Source organism: Palaemon carinicauda, chromosome 43, assembly GCF_036898095.1.
Source record: "Palaemon carinicauda isolate YSFRI2023 chromosome 43, ASM3689809v2, whole genome shotgun sequence".
NCBI classification, from domain to species: domain Eukaryota; kingdom Metazoa; phylum Arthropoda; class Malacostraca; order Decapoda; family Palaemonidae; genus Palaemon; species Palaemon carinicauda.
Window position 1 is genome coordinate 35354990 of NC_090767.1, and position 16722 is coordinate 35371711.

Below are 16722 nucleotides of genomic sequence, written 5' to 3' on the forward strand. Positions count from 1 at the left end.
CGTGGGCCCCAGAAGAAGCTCAACATGAAAGACCTTCCCTTGTGCTCAGATGCCAACCCTTGGATGTATGCCGAGGACATGCCTATGACGAAGGGAAAGATCATCATCTCGGAGAGATTGGGCTCAGTCCCCCTCGAGGAGGTGGAATTCTGGCCCAGCAAGGAGTCGTACCCGGACTGCTATGTCCGCTTTAGGAAGGAACCAGCCTCAAAGGAAGAAAGAGAGCCGAAGGAGGTCATAGTTTTTGACCACGCTAAAGCTCAGGCCTTACTGTCAAGCTCGCTGAAGGAGAGGGGCTTCACAAACTCAAAGGTACCTGCTTTGAGTAAGAAGCATCCTTCCTTTGTGGCCTCTCCTACTAGAGCCTTCCCCTTCATGGAAAAAGGGTTTAAGGCTGTTCTGAAAGCGGCCGAGGCAGGTAAACCATGCCCCTCCTTGGAGGAGTGTAAACCTCTGTCCTTGGCCTTACCCATGGACCAGAAAGACTGGAAGGACGTCCATCTTACCTTCTCAGTCGAGAAGTTGGAGGCCGATATTGCCGGACGTCAGTTCGGTGAAGACCTCCCGAAGCTGTCTGATTTTCTCTTGTGTAGGGAGCAAGAGACAAAAGAAAGACTTACCGCCTCAATGTCTCTGCAAACGACTCTAGAGATGATGGCAAGTGACCCCAAGGCTCGAGAGATGGTTATGGTAGTTGCCAAGACACATCTGGCCACAGTGACGAAGGACCTTTACAGCTTCGTCAAAGCTAGGAGGGCTTGTAGGGAGTTCGTGTTTGCCTCAGCTGCGGTGAGGCACGAGCCAAGGAAACTAATCTCCTCCTGCATTTGGGGCAAAGACCTCTTCCCTAGTGAAGCGGTCAAAGAGGTAGCGGATAGGGCCGCCGCGGAAAGTGGGGCCTATCTCTTAAACGAAAGTCTTCCCCGGATGAGGGTCCCCAACCAAAGAAGAAGACTAAGAAGCCTAGGCTACCCTCTTGGCCAGCCAAGTTGTACAGACAGCAACAGCAGCAACTTCCTTTGACCGCAGTGCCCCAGATGGTGGCACAGTTTTTTAAAAAAAAATAATTTTGTATATCTTGCTCTCTCCCCGCACATTTAAAAGAAGCAGTTTAAGCTTGGCTTTTCTTGTATTAGCTTCTTTGAATTTGGTGAGGTTTTTGCTTGCAAGTACTTGTATAAAGGCTCGTTATCCGTTAAAAAAGTTTAGTTTCATTCCTAAAACCTCTCTGATATAACCTAACACCACATATCTACGCCCACCTTCTCACATTATACTCAGAAGTTTTCTGTCCACAACTTCACAATATGCCCACCAATCCCACTAAACAAAGTATTGATCACCATATCAGGACAATAGGGCCATCAGTGTTCGCAAGAGTCAAGTGTCATCTGCCGAATTGTTTTGGAGTCACTAGAAAATGTTTGCCGAATTGAAAGAAATGTACCTTTGCTACAAGGCTGTAAGCTCAAGCCTATTGTCCTTAAATATAGTCCATGCAGTAAGAAAATTCCCTACACCAATGTGGGGATTACTGGCAGATGAACAAGCAGACGGAATGGATTAACTACCTCCCAACAAAACCTTGCCACAATTACCTCCTGCTCACAACAAACCAAAGGCTTTATCCATGCTTGACTTACTGAAGGGGTGTTATCAGATGTCCATGAACTCATAATTGACATCCCCAAGACCACCATCACCACCGACTTCATTACATACAGCTACAATCATCCTGTTTCAGCCTTAATAATGAAGTGGCTACTTTTCAACGCTTCATGAATGGCTTTTTCGTCAACCTCCACTTCAGAGTATGTTACAAGGGTGACATACTTTTGTCTCCTTCCTTCAAAGAGGAACACCTCCTTCACCTGTGTCTCATGCTCGACTGCCTAAAATAGAACGGCTTAGCAGTGGCGTACGACAACTGTACCTTTGTTGCCAACGAAGTATCCTTCTTAGGGTACCGCATCGCTCCTGAAGGAGTTCATCCTTTCCCTGAAAAAGTACCAGCTTTTCAGAACATCCCCACACCCTCGACCATCAAAGCAATGCAAGATTTTTTTTTTATGATTAACTATTATTACTGGTTCCTTGCAGCCATCGTCGCTACTCTCGAGCCATCTATGTCTCTCTCAAAAACAATTCATAACAGCTTTCTGCACTGCAAAAAATTACCTATCAAACATGGCTGCTCTAAGTTTTGTGTGTTATCTGATCTTTCCCTTTTCTCCATTGATAGCAGCAACATTATAATTGTTGCAGTACTCAAGCAGGGGGTCATAAGGTAACCTCACCCTTTGGCGTTTTTTTGGTAGGAATCTGTCTAGTGTGGAATTTAGGTACTCCACATGTGACCAAGAAATGAGGGAATTGCATAGGTTCCTCCACTTCAAAGAATGTTGGCCATTTGTCATTCGCATGGACAACATAGCTTTGGTGCACTTCTTCACTCGAAGGTCTGAAGATTGGTCCGCTCGTCAAAGTTTTAATCTCTCCAGCACGTATGAATGCAATTGCACCCTTCAGCACGTCCCTGTGAAATTGAATCTTATTTCCAATAATATTTCAAGAAATAATTAGCTGCTATTCATCTGGGATTACTATGCATTGGAAAAATCCATACGAAAAGATCCAATGTATAAAATATGTAGGACAACTAAATTTTTTTTTCGGAGGTTTTATTCAAGAAGACAAATGAAGTGACACCATATAAAGAATAAACACATTACAATAATGTCAACCTTTTTTAGAAATACGACCTAGTTTTACTAAAACTAACAGCCGTCTGTGTCACATTTGTGAGTAAGGGAGGTGGGTGACGGGGGTTGGTAGAAGGTGTTCACTTGTATCTTCAACCCTGTTGGGTCATTACAGTGACTACAGGAAGAATATGTTCTCATTGGCTACAGTTTCCTAATCATATTAGCAAATACAAAAATAATAGAGAACCACATACATTCTGAATTGGGGCTGAAGTTAAAGTGAGAGTTGCTCTACCTGGCTAGTAAATGGAGCCTACACTCCATATGCCAACTTCGTTGAAAGTTTAAATGGACATTCAGGTTTGCTGAAGTAATACTTCTATTAAATGACGATGGTTTGTATTTTGGTAGGAGCAACTTCTTGATAATGAACCATATGTAATTTCTACACAAAGAAATAGAAACCTAACACTATTGACAATAGATAACAATTTATACAAAAGGAAATACCATCTTAGTGTTTACGTATGGGCATTTTTTAATTGAACGAATTCTTGACTGAACAAGTGTCAACAAACGTAAGATAATTCTCAGTGCTCCAACAAGCACCGACTCTTCAAACAAATCTACCATAATGCCCTTCAATCAGAAATTCAGCCATAGTTTTTAATCTATTTTAAATATCACTTCATGTATACGTGAATACCTATTTATTAAGAGAAAAAGGACATGATATTCAAACAGGTAGTAGAAATATTAATTGTAGCAGGACTTTAAAACACCTTTAGGAAATGCCAGAAAATCACAGATCATTACTCTCTGATATATTGATATAAACAAGAGTGATCAGTAATAACTTGCAGATAGTATTATCCCTGTGTTCCAAAATGGTAGTCTCTTGCTATAGAATTACCATCTTTCAGGTGTGGGAAAGCGATGTTGATAAAGAGTATAGAACATTTTGAATCAGAATGACCATATTTGCAGATATTAGGACTGATGAAATCTGTGAAGCAAAGCGGGTGTAATGTGCACCAAATAATTAAAAAAAGTAAAGGTGTAGTGGAACCGGAAAGCTGATTACTTAGAGATGAGGGAATCACCGGGTAACTATTTCAGAGAGTCTTTGTTATATAACTGAAAGACATTTTATGTCACCAGGAACATGTCTGTTAACTAAGATGGAAACTTCTTACTCAGCTGCTGAAGCCATCGTTGAGATACTCCTATACGCTTAATATTATTTAGAAAATATAATTTGTAGTCCAATGATATATCCCAACATCATCTTACCAACAAGGGAGTTTTCAAAACAAATATGAAATAATATTTTTTTATCATATGTACAACAGGAAGTTCAAGAAAGACATGAACAAAAGATACCAAATAAGACTTAACCTAACTGAACTCAATGACAGTGGGAAATATCCATATGGGACTGGCTACTGGATGAGGAGTGTCTCCATAAAAAAGGAAAGAGATCACTTTCTTTTTGTAATGGAATTGCATGGGTATTAGAAATAATCCCCCAAGAAGAATCCCTTTTCCTGTATAAAATCCTGCAAGACATCAACAAAGAGATGGAGCTGGGGTGAGAGTGACTGCTCCCTACACTCTATTTTTGGGGTGTTTGAATGTGCGTGGATGTAGTACGATAGAGAGTAAAAGATGTGAGATTGGAATAATGTTTATGAATAGAAGGATGGATGTATTGGCCTTATGTGAGACATAGATGAATGGAAAGGGTGAAGTGATGTTTGTGTAAATGTCTGGTAGAGTGTCTGGGATTGAAAGGGGAAGAGCGAGAGAGGGTGTGGCATTATTGCTGAGTGAATGGATGACAGGTAAAGAAGTGGAATGGAAGGAAATATCATCTAGGTTAATGTGGGTAAGGTTTAGGTTGGGTAGGGAATGTTGGGCGTTTGTCAGTGCGTATGGGCCAGGTAGTGAGAAAAGTGAAGAAGAGCGGAATGAGTTCTGGAATGAATTAACTAGGTGTGTAGAAGGACTGGTAGAAGGAATTATGTAGTTGTCATGGGTGACTTAAATGCTAGAGTGGGTGCTGGAGAGGTAGAAGGTGTCATTGGGAAGCATGGCGTACCAGGTGAAAATGAGTGGTGAGAGACTGGTAGATATGTGTGTTGAACAAGAGATGGTAATAAGTGCTAGCTTTTTCAAGAAGAAAGATAAAAACAAGTATACATGGGTAAGAGTGGCAAATGGAAGAGTAGTAGAAAGGGCATTAATGGATTACGTGTTGATAACTAAAAGAATGTTTGCAAGATTGAAAGACGTGCACGTGTTTAGGGGTATGGCTAACGGTATGTCTGATCATTTTTTGGTGGAAGGAAAATTAGTTGTAGCAAAAGACTGGGGGAATAGAGTAGGTGGATGTAAAAGGGAGCTAGTGAGGGTTGAAGAGCTAATAAAACCAGGTGTAAAAAGTAAATATCAGGAAAGGTTGAAAATGGCAAATGACGAAGTGAGAGTAAGAGAAACTGGAAATTTAGAGGAGGAGTGGAAGTTAGTAAAAGAAAATTTTGTTGGGACTGCAAGTGATGTGTGTGGCAAGAAGGTTATTGGAGGCAGAATGAAGAAGGGCAGTGAATGGTGGATTGAAGGAGTGAAGGTAAAAGTGGAAGAGAAAAATAGGGCTTTTGAAGAATGGCTGCAGAGTAGTAGTATAGAGAAGTATGAAAAATATAGAGAGAAAAATGTGGAAGTAAAGCGCAAGGTACGTGAAGCAAAGAGGGCAGCTGACCTGAGGTGGGGTCAGGGATTGGGTCAGTCATATGAAGAGAATAAGAAGAAGTTTTGGAAAGCCAGAGGTTACACAGAGATAAAGTAGGTAAAACAAGGAGAAATATCGTGAGTTTTCCTATTTTCAGCTTTGATTGATTAAAGGGAAAGTTATACCTAAACAGAATGGTGACTTAAAAATAAACTTGGCCAAAGTAGGTATTTGTTATATGAAAATTAAATCTAATACTGAAATCAAGACAAAAAAAAATAAGTAAAATAACTATAACAGAATGAGTCAATGCGTTCAATCTTGTGCAAATGTGAAAATTTATATAGAGAATGATTTAATACGTAAATATGAATTAATAATATCAACTCAAGTCCAAAATAAGTATTGTCATTATGGGAATAATATGAAATGCTGCAAAAGAAAATAAGATAAGTGTGCTACAACTGATACAGGACGGAGTAACAACTTTAGAATTGTGAAAATGAGACATTTATACACGTTGGTACTGCATCAGTGATTACATATAGAAAGAATAACCAGGGGCTGAGTAGGATATATGAATATATCTTGTCTAGTAGAATACTTTATGGTGTCTGATCACAGCGGCATATGGTCCGTGCAAATGACAAAACGCGTACCATCTAAGAACTTGAGAAAGTGACGGACAGCAATTTAGGGTCGAAGTTAGAGTAGACAAATTCCGCTTTTGATATTTTTTTCTCATTGAAGAAGGCAGATGGGTGTGACGAGACGCAAAACACCTGCTCGAGTACTGTACCAATAGTGACGATACTAATATCAGTGAAGAGAAGGAGGGAGGCAAAAGGTATGGGAAAGTTGAAAGCAGCTGCAGCTTGCCTTTAGTGAGGCAATATCTATGAAAAGAGGTCTATGAGCATTTTGCACTTTATCTAGGATGAAACCAACCCATGGATATGAATTTTGTGGGTAGCATTGTGTTCCTGTGAAGTTCATTTTTCAGAAACTATTAAAGGCAATTTGAAAAGAGGATTGGCTGTCTAACTATAATAATTCATTATTTCCCATCAAAGCTGCTAACCGAGGGTCACAGTTCTCTGTAATTATTAAACTCTATACCATTGCATCAACTCTGCAGTACAGAGGGTGAAAAAACCAAATCAGGAGACAAATTTGCGAGCTCTCAAGAAAAGTACTGATTGTGTCTTGCTAATTGGGTAACAAGGCATATCGCTTCGGGGCCATCACGACAATAAGGTGGATTAGTCATCTACCCAAAAAAAGAAGAAAAACAATTTCATTGCTATGTTAGAGGAAGATGAGAAGAGTGATGAAATACTACATGAATATTTGTCACTGCTTCCAAAAATGTTGAATACACATAAAATACAATATAGGAGGATATGGTCCAAGTAACTTAGAATATGTTGTAAGCCGAGAGAACTGAATCATTTAATGGCTATGTTCAATTGTATTCCATAATAGTAGATGAAGTCACAGAAAACTATACAAATCAAAAAAATCTTACTGTGTGTCAGCGGTATCAAAGCATGATCTCAAACTATGACAGTCCAAAAATGTTCGAGATCTTTTTGGATTTTAAGAACTTTTGCTGCACAACAGGTAAAGCCATAGCTGATGAGTTGATAGAGTCTCTCACATCTGATAAACTTGATTTGGCTTACATATGAGAACAAGCATATGATGGTGTCTCTTTATTGTCATCTGAATGCACACGAGTTCATTGGCATATAAAGGATGTTTTTCCAAGGGCACCATACATTCACTGTCATACCCAAGTGCTGAATATTGCTATTGACAAAAGCAATGAACTACCACAAAACCCAAACATGATTGACCTGATAGATTCTGGATACTAGTTTTTTTTTTTTTTTTTTTTTGATAACTCATCGAAACTTCAAAGAGTCTTTGAAACTGTGCTACATGTTTACTGCCCTCAAGCCAAGCATCAACAACTGGTAGGCCTGTGCAAAACTCGGTGGGTTGAACACCATATGTGTCTTGAATTGTTCAAGAAATTTTATTACTATGTTGTAATTTGCTTAGAATTTTTAACATGTGATATCATTTGTGACTTTGAAAAATGGCTTGGATTACGTTAAATCTCTAGCATCAAAGCTACAAGAAGCATGAGCTGGGCATTCACATGGTTGCGGTTTCACACAAGATATCCAAGGGCTCAGAGTTAACATTAATGCTGAGTGAGTTTCAGCAGTGGTACGACAATGAAGTGAAAGATATTGCAGAGAAAGTTGGATCAACTGAAACCATGCCACGCTCAACTCGAGTTCAATGGCATCCAAGTAACACTGAGTCAGTCACACCACTTCAATAATAAAAGTGCAAAATGGCGATCCCGTTGGTTGATGACCTTTTACAACAGCTGAAGGATAGGTTTTCAGCAGAAGAATATCAGCCGGTTTCTAGCATACTGCATCTGGTCCTGATACTTGCAACATAACGTTTCATTCTGTTTGAAGACATCACCACTTACCTACTACTAAGGAAACAAGACCGTCCAAGCTCGCTGTCACTTCAAAATGAGCTCTGATGATGGGAAATGATGTTGTGTTCCTTAAAAGGCACTCTTCCAGACACACTCATGGACGCATTGTCATATGCAGATACAGATGCTTGTTCCAACATATGTTCACTGTTTATCCTTTTTTGTGTTACCAGCCATGTCAGCCGGAGCTGAAAAACACAAGAAGTTATCAGATTGCTAAGGACACACACATCAAGAATAGAATGACCGACCGCCGACCCTCAACCCTCCACTACAAAGTCCAACTAGAATTGACAGATATTGCTGATGAGTTCATCAAAGTACACCGTAGAAAACTTTTCAACAGTACCCTACTGTCAGAGTAACAATTTGAATTGATGAATTCACATAGAAGAAAATCAATAAAAATGTTCAATTTGTATCAAAGGTTTTAGAAATTTACCTTGATAATACACCTCAGTCATGTCTCCTAATTATAACAAAAAATATTCTTTCACAGCAAAATAAATCTTTCTATGACAAAGTCTGAACATAGTTTTCCTATATTATCCTTGTTGAATTTCACAAATAATAAATTGGTGCAAACAATATGAAATTGTTTTATTTTGCTCATGTTAGATATGATCATTGATAATAGCCATGAGTTTAGGATTCATTGTCATGCCAAAGAAATTGAAAAAGTACAAGAAAAAGAAAATCTTTCCTTGTTGAAGAATACCCGATTTAACTTCTGTTTTATGATCTCCTTTTGGTAATTACATCATCTCAATATGTTTTGTTTCAGACGATAAATATCAAATAAATGTGTATATAGGATATGCATTTAATTGCACCTATAAAGGAGAGTTAGCACTCATGTTCTCATTTCTTTTATGTTTTTTTGACAAGATCAATCTTGCTTTAAAATGGGAGATTCTTCGGTTCAACTATATTGGGACGCAAATGAGTTATATATAGTAAAAGAGACATTGTTAGTGCAAAGATCTGGATGATGAGGACCCTCTGTCATAGACTAACTTATAATCATATTCTGAGGAATTTCTTTAGCAAAATTTAATTAAATTCTTATATGAAAAAACTTTGCAAAAAATCAACAGTTTTTATTGCTATTCATGATATCCCTAATAAAGATAAACTTCACGGTCAATATAGTTAACATAACATTTGAATGGTCATTGAAAGTAACATTGAACTCACCTCTTAATTAACCTTTGACACCCAAGTGTTATCTTCAATCTTGTATGCACTCCATTTATCAGGCTTTGGTAAATGCTCTGGTTTTTTCTCACTTTTCATTTGATACTCTTTAAGTTCTGTTTGATCACTTTTATTATAAATATCCCTGTAGTGAGCTTATGAAAAGCAGAGAGAGTCGATTCCAAATAACTTTAGACTGATAAGCTTTCGACACTAAACACGATATATGAGTGTTGGGTGTGCAACTTCTTATCTGCTACAGACTTTATCTCTCCCGCGTGATAAGGCGTTCAGAGGTGTTATCATTCGGCTCAGTGATAAAGGCTACTTGTACCTGTAATATTCAATTTATTTTTCTCATAAATAGTATGTTTCGACTAAACATATTGTGAGTTAGATCATCTATTTTTAGGTATATTGTAATTGTTAATTTTGATAGTGAAGAGATGAGGGAGCTTTAGTCTAACCGCAATCTGTTATCTACATCCCTGCGTATATTGCCACATATATTGTTGAGGAAGGTGAGGCGTTGGGGGATGGGGGTGAGGAGGACCAACGTCGTGATAAGAGATCTTTCAGGCAGAGCTGCTGATGAGGACAGTTTTTGTCTTGCAATTTTCTCCTGTTGTTGAATGCTAACCATGAGAAATAAATCTTGATTTGTTGGTAAGGTGAGAAATCACTGTAGGCTTTGAATGTATACAGAGTTTTGGATTACTTTTAAGATAAAGCAGTTTTCAATAAATATCTTCTGAGATGAAGAGGGAAACTCCGTTTGACAGTCTCTGGAGACCTTCAGAAGTCTTAACTACTCATTTATTACCAATTTTGAGAATATTCTATCTTTCCTTTCTCACTATCAATTGACCAGGTTACCAGTTTTCACCTATTTTACATCAATCTGGATGACATAATAGTTGCTGAATCGATCAAAGTAAAACTTTCATAATGATGATATTCTTATGTAAGAAAGCCGGCTTTAACTAAATTATTTTAAAAAACCGCATCTGAATAATTTGAAGTAATAATAATAAATTTAAATTATCAGACAATAATTGAATAAAAAAGAAGTATAGTGTCTTAAAATTTACGATATATTCTAATTTGGTCACATCCATAAATGAACAAAAGGTTTCATGATATTTCATGCTTTTTTTCTCATTTCTCTTTAAATATGAAAATTTTTGATGTTAAAAGAGATTAAATTCTCTCTTATATCATTTCGAAAATATTCACAAAAGAAAAAGTAAAATGTCTACGATATAATAAAGAAAATAGTTGTTAACCAATTGAGCAGAAAAATTCAAACAAGTTAGCAGTTACTTTGCAGGTGAATGTACATGTTAGTGTATATCAAGCCATTTTATAGTCGCACTGGATCAACTTGTGGATAGCACACCAGTATTTTGCGATTCCATGACGACATGGAGCCTACCACCAGCTGTATCCTTTTACTTTTTATTGAATATGTAATCAGTGGAACTTTGCTGCAACTGATATTGGAGACATGTTATTAAAGTAAATCTTCGAAGCTATTTGAAGGTAACTAAAAAGAGTTAAGATTCTCTCTAGGCAATTCTCCCCAGATGCCAGGATGCTTTTCTATGTTGCATCAGTCTAGCAGAAGACCTTTGCACACTGCTGAAACACACTTTACCTTTTTCATAAAAAAAATGGTTTACCTTTATTGAATATGAGTGATAATTCATCAGATCTAATCAAGGGATAAAGGAATGGGAATTTCAAAGAATTTGGGCTCTATAGAGACTACAAATGGATCATTTTAGGGGTCCATTCTTTTATTTGCAGATTATATAGACAACCGTGGTTGCAAAGAACACATAAATCTGCGTATTTATTTATGATAGTTATTTCTCTGTGAACAGCGGAAGTGGTTTCATTAAGAAAACCAGATATTCAGTATCAATGCTTGCTTTGAGACACACTGGCTGTATCATCTAGCATGGTTCAGGAATGTTTAAATTACTGGCTACACCATCCCTCCCACTTACTGCATATCCTCTACAACATTTAAAACGCTTCCTGGAGGTAATAATCACTGCTATATCTTTGCTCAGACCTCCTCTGTGATGTTTGCAATGCTTCAAGAAGGATAATATTACTGTGTACTCTACCACTGAAACTTACTGCACTATATCTAAAATGTTTAAAAGACTCACAAAAAGCCAAAATCAAAGGCTATACCACCATGTGCGCTTACTACACAGCATCTATAGGGCTTAAAACACTTCTAGAAGGCTGAAATCACTGAGTGCCTCACCACTTGCATTGGCTAAATATCCACTTGCTTTTCCTGTATCTCCTTGGAGGATTTTTTTTTTGGGGGGGGGTTATTTTTATTGTTATTTGCCAAATTCAGAGAGAGAGAGTGAGAGAGAGAGAGAGAGAGAGAGAGAGAGAGAGAGAGAGAGAGAGAGAGAGAGAGAGAGAGAGAGAGAGAGAGAGCGAGGTACTTAGTGTAATGATTGTTTGTTGTGAGAAAGACTAGGTAGAACTGAGGTTGTTTGTTGGTTTTTAGCTAGGTTAGGTCAGTGGCGAATGGCTTGGGCGAATGCTCTTCTTGATTTGACTGCAGCAAGAGACAGTTGTGTGAATGCTGGATTATTATTAGTATTCTTTTACCAGTGTGGAAGTGTTTATTTCAGCAGTCGCAATTGCTCCTTTGGATTTTTTTTTTTTTTTTTTGTATTTTGGCCTGGACTGTGTTGTTTGCTGGCCTTTTATGTACATGAATAGCTTGATGATGAAGACCCAGACTGTAAAATGATTTTTGGAATACATAGGTGATCGAGAATTTTTAACCATTGATGACCTGGCCCGTAAAATAAGATATTCATGTTTGTGATGATGATGATGATGATGACAGTGATGATGACCACCACCTAAGTGACTGTTTTGTCAAGTAGATTGGAGCATGAGTGCGTATTGTTGGGAACCGAACTGCGGCAAAATTGCCATATGAAGACTGGACCCTTTGTTGGGTAGAGTGTTGATATCTATAAATTTACATATATAAAGATTTAATTAGGTGTTTTTAGAATACAATGATTTATTTTAGTTTTAAGTATTTTTTGGTTGTCTGTGAACTATGTCGTGTCAGGATTTGTGAGGAGTTTTCTATTATTTTGAGTATTCTATCTACTGAATATTTTTTTTTTCTTTTTTTTGAAGATTTAGGTCAAGGTGACTTGTTTATCTGTGCTTAGTATTAAGGTTTTGTGATTGATAATTTTTTTTGTTATTTGAATGTTTTTTTTTTCTAGTATTTAAGTGATTAATTAGGGTTTAAGGTTATGTTTTGTTTTTATGCTCTTTTTTTCTAAGAATGTTCTGGGACAATTGTCTGTTAGAGTGATCAAGGGTGTGGGGTTTGCTTTTTTGTGTATCCTCTTCGAGAAGCCTAACATTTATCATTATTATCATCATCATCATCATCATTATCATTATGGGTAGTAGTAGTAGTAGTAGTAGTAGTAGTAGTAGTAGTAGTAGTAGTAGTAGAGTTGGAATTGATGTAAAGAGAGTAGCATCATTTGCATATGCAACGAGCCTCTTTTCTAGTCGAATCTACATTTCATGTGTAGCCTATGAAAAAGGAAAAGTAATCGGCCAGGTAGAGTACCCTTGTGAGTACTGGATATTAACATCAACTACACTTTATGATTTATTTCTTAGAAATTAGATAATGATGCTAAGAAAAGACCAACTCACTCCCAACACTTTGAGTTAGAAAACAATGTCCTCATGATTAACACGGCAAATGGCCCCACTAAAATCAATGCCAATCATAAGGAATTCTTTGCCACCATCAAGGCATTTCTTTACAGCATCCGAGAGTGTAAGAATGGCATCACATGCCACAAGGCTTTTATGAAAAGGCAAATCACAAATTAGTGAATATATGATTGCCCTTTGCCTAACTATTTAGACGTTTTGCCATAAGAATTTTAAAATCTGTAGATAATATGGGAGTTATAGAAAATGGCCAATTATCAGTTGGACCTGAGCTACCACAAATTCATTTACATAATGGAGTAACATTACTAATTTTCCAACTTTTGCTAAAAGCTCCTCTTCTTGCTACCTAACTATTTGCTTTTACACCTACTTGAACATCCAGGTCAGTCAAGATAGCTTTAATTTCATGAAATCAAAAAGCTAGACTAGTTAGTTGGGTATACCATCACATGCAATTACTGCCTTGTCTCTACAAGGTTTAAAACTTTTCCAGAAAGCTAAAATAACAGGAAACATCACCACTTGCCCTTACTGCACGACCTTTACAACTTTTACAACAATTCCAGAGTGCTAAAATTGTTAGGTGCTCAATCCCCAGAGAGCCTCTATATTGTGTATAACGCTTCCAGAAGGTTAAAATCACTGGCCATAACACAATATGTATTTATTGGATAACTCTTACAACGTTCACAACGCTTCCAGACTGCTCAAATCAATAGTAATTCTTTACTCATACAATCTGGACAATGGTTTTAATGCTTCCATAAAGTTAAAATCAAAGGCTGGAACCCAACATACACTCACTGTATACTCTCAATAGAATTCAAAATGCTTACTGAAATCTTGAATCCCTGCTAAACCTTTGTTCAAACAGTATATACAATATATTGCATCAGTTTAGACACCGACTATACTAAAAAAAAAAAAAGCTAAGCATCCTGGCACATTGGGTAAATTTTGTAACATTCTCCAGGCTTTTACAGGCTACTGCTGAATACGCAAATCCATTCAGTCTTGATTGCATCACAGTCACAGCACAAGGACCAGGGCGCACAAACAGGGTCCTTATGTAATTTTATCAGGATTGCTCAGTCTATTCAGGACTTCATCGAAGCAGGCAGAAGTACCAAGACCTCATTTACACTATATTTCCAGGAGCAAAATATAACCGCATGATCGCTGGAAATTACAAGAGGGAATTTTCGTCATTTTCATTGGTATCATCACACCAGGCAAAGGCACCAATAACAGTGATTATATATTAGTACCATCACCATGGTATAAATGCAAGAGTTTTGGTACCTGAATTTTCTAGCCTTTCTATTTTCTTCAGGAAAGTTAAGTACACCAGCGTACAAAGGACACTCTAGAAATCCTGAATTTTACGCTTTTAACTGACTTCTTCAAAACAACCAGGAGTAACAGGAATATTAATTATTCCATAGTACCAGTACATGAATCTGTTTACCCACACAGGAACTTTAGTCACTTCCATTGGATATATTCAGGTTTTTTTTTTTTTTTGGTTTTATTGGAACATGGAAAAGAATCGGAAACTCTATCTCCATAGAAGATTATTCAACCTAATTCATGGTTTCATCGGAACACACAAAGGAAGTGGAATATTAATATGTATAGTAAGGGTTTGCAATTTTTTCGTACATAAATAGCAAATTTTTTGTTTTGAAGATGCTGTAGTGCTGGATAAATTGCATAAAACACACTATTAACAAATTCCTAACTTCAACACTGAGTAACAACCGCACTTTCCTAAACTAAGCTTCTAGCATTGACTCTAGTGGGTGTTATTATTAAAAGTAGACTTACCATAATGATAATTCATGATATATTAATTCTTTAACATTTTTACTTGACTAAAACCTCTATATAAGGGAGAAATTTAGGTTAGTAAATAAGTTTTGATTAGTATTACTTAGTAATTATTTGAAAACAATGATGGTACTCGGACAAAAATACTTCAGACCATTCTGCTATTAGGAAATTTTTCCGAGCTAAAAGGGCAACCTTCTGAGTAAGTGTGAATGAGTCTTATTAAACATTGTGTGTAGTTTACTTTCTGAATTGAAAAATAAAAATAAGTGCACCGAATATTTTTTGTAAACACCTAGAGTTAGAAATAGTATAAATATGATACAAGCAAATGCTGTGATGGACATGATAAATTTTTATAAAAACAAATAATGTGACCAGAAGGTGGTGCAAATCTGCCTCACTAAGAGAATTATTACATGTAAGATCATATGTAAGTATATGCTCTCCCTATGTAGGTAGGAATCTATTCCTGACTCATGCATTGGAGGCAGCTGCAGGTTGGGTCACCCAGTCTATATCCAGCTCTTGTAGGAGATGTATTGTCTTAAATTATACTCCTTTCTGAACAACCTGTATCTCATTGACATCCTCCAGTCCTAAACTTCCTACATGGAGCCGTGTGTTGCTTATGATCTTAAACAGCCAGCATGCAGACTGCACGTAGGCCTACGGCTACTTCCCGGAGATCTGCAGACCTGCTGATTCCCACTCAACCAGACCTTTGTGATGTGGCAAGGGCACATTTATGGATGGCATATGAGCAACGTGCAATCGAGGCCTTCCCGACCGGATTTATCAACGTTACCACATCTGAAACACTTGGTACCCCTATTAGGGTTCCAGCATCCGCAGCCTCTGAAAAATGTTAAATGGAGTTGTCAACCTCCATGTTCCAATCAGGGCAAAGATCAATGTTGTGTTGGCTCCACTTTACAATGTGAAGAATCTGGTTCCGAAACAATAGAAGGGTTGACCTGGGTTTCGTTTGGTGCCTAAGGAAGGCTAGATTAGTACTCCAATCTCTGCTACCTAATCAAGCTCCTAGGAGTAGCGCACTGGCATAACATCGTTAACTCATGATTTTTTAGAATGAAAGGAAGGACCATCTAATTTAAATATACTATTAGGTATCTACCAGGTTAGAGGAATTGTGCGGGAAGCTTCCTATCTAGTTTTCCGGCCCTGAGATCCTCCCCTGAGGAATGTGATGCTGAGTTGGAGGACGACATGGCAGCAGCCATCCCTTTAGTAGCAATAGATACTCTACGTTAGGAGGAGCTCACGATGGACGTGAAAACAGTCAATTCAGGGGTACCGAAGGATCCTGTATACCTGTTACTGATAGTGAAGGTATCTGCAGGCCATTGACACCTGCAGAAGTCGCCAGAAGTAGCCGGCCTTAAGCCGTTTTATGTTATGAGACATCGCCTATTAACTTAAGAAAACCAAGTACTTTACACATACGAAGTTGGGTATGTATGACTAGTAATCCAAGAGGAACTTCGTCGACAGATCGCAGCAAACCTTCATGCAGGTCTTCATGGAATTGACTCCAGGTTCAGGAAGGCTCAATAGTCCTTCTACTTTCCTGGTATTGAGGCAACCTTCATCAGAACAGGAACTGGTGTACTGTTTGCAACACACACGCACCTTCTTCACCAGAGCACTCAATAACTGTCACGCCAACCCTAAACTACCCCTTATAATGTGCGGTCACTGTTATGTTTCAGTTAGATGGGCGGGTGTACCTGAGTTACTCCGATAGGCTCAGGGGATGGCCGGAAATAGCCCATTTCCCTAATGGTGCCAATTTCCGAAGAGTAATTTCCGTGCTAAAAGGCTATTTCATGAAGTGAAGGTCCCCAGAGGAGATGTCCAAGGACGGAGCCACAAACCTAGTGAGCCAATATATGTCGGGTTTCTTCATCTGCACATTACCTATAGTCAAATGGGAAAGCAGAATTAGCGGT

The 16722-nt window shown here is 37.9% G+C and overlaps 1 protein-coding gene across 1 annotated transcript in view; it reads right to left on the reverse strand.

Moving 5' to 3' along the window:
* Positions 1-9482, reverse strand: part of LOC137633457 (uncharacterized) — a 51940-nt gene extending 42458 nt beyond the window's left edge. Inside the window, exons 1-2 of the mRNA XM_068365751.1 lie at positions 9161-9482; positions 7952-8151 (exon numbers count right to left, since the gene is read on the reverse strand). The gene's annotated coding sequence lies outside the window, so the exon portion shown is untranslated. The remainder of the gene's footprint in view (positions 1-7951; positions 8152-9160) is intronic.
* Between the last annotated feature and the right edge of the window lie 7240 nt (positions 9483-16722).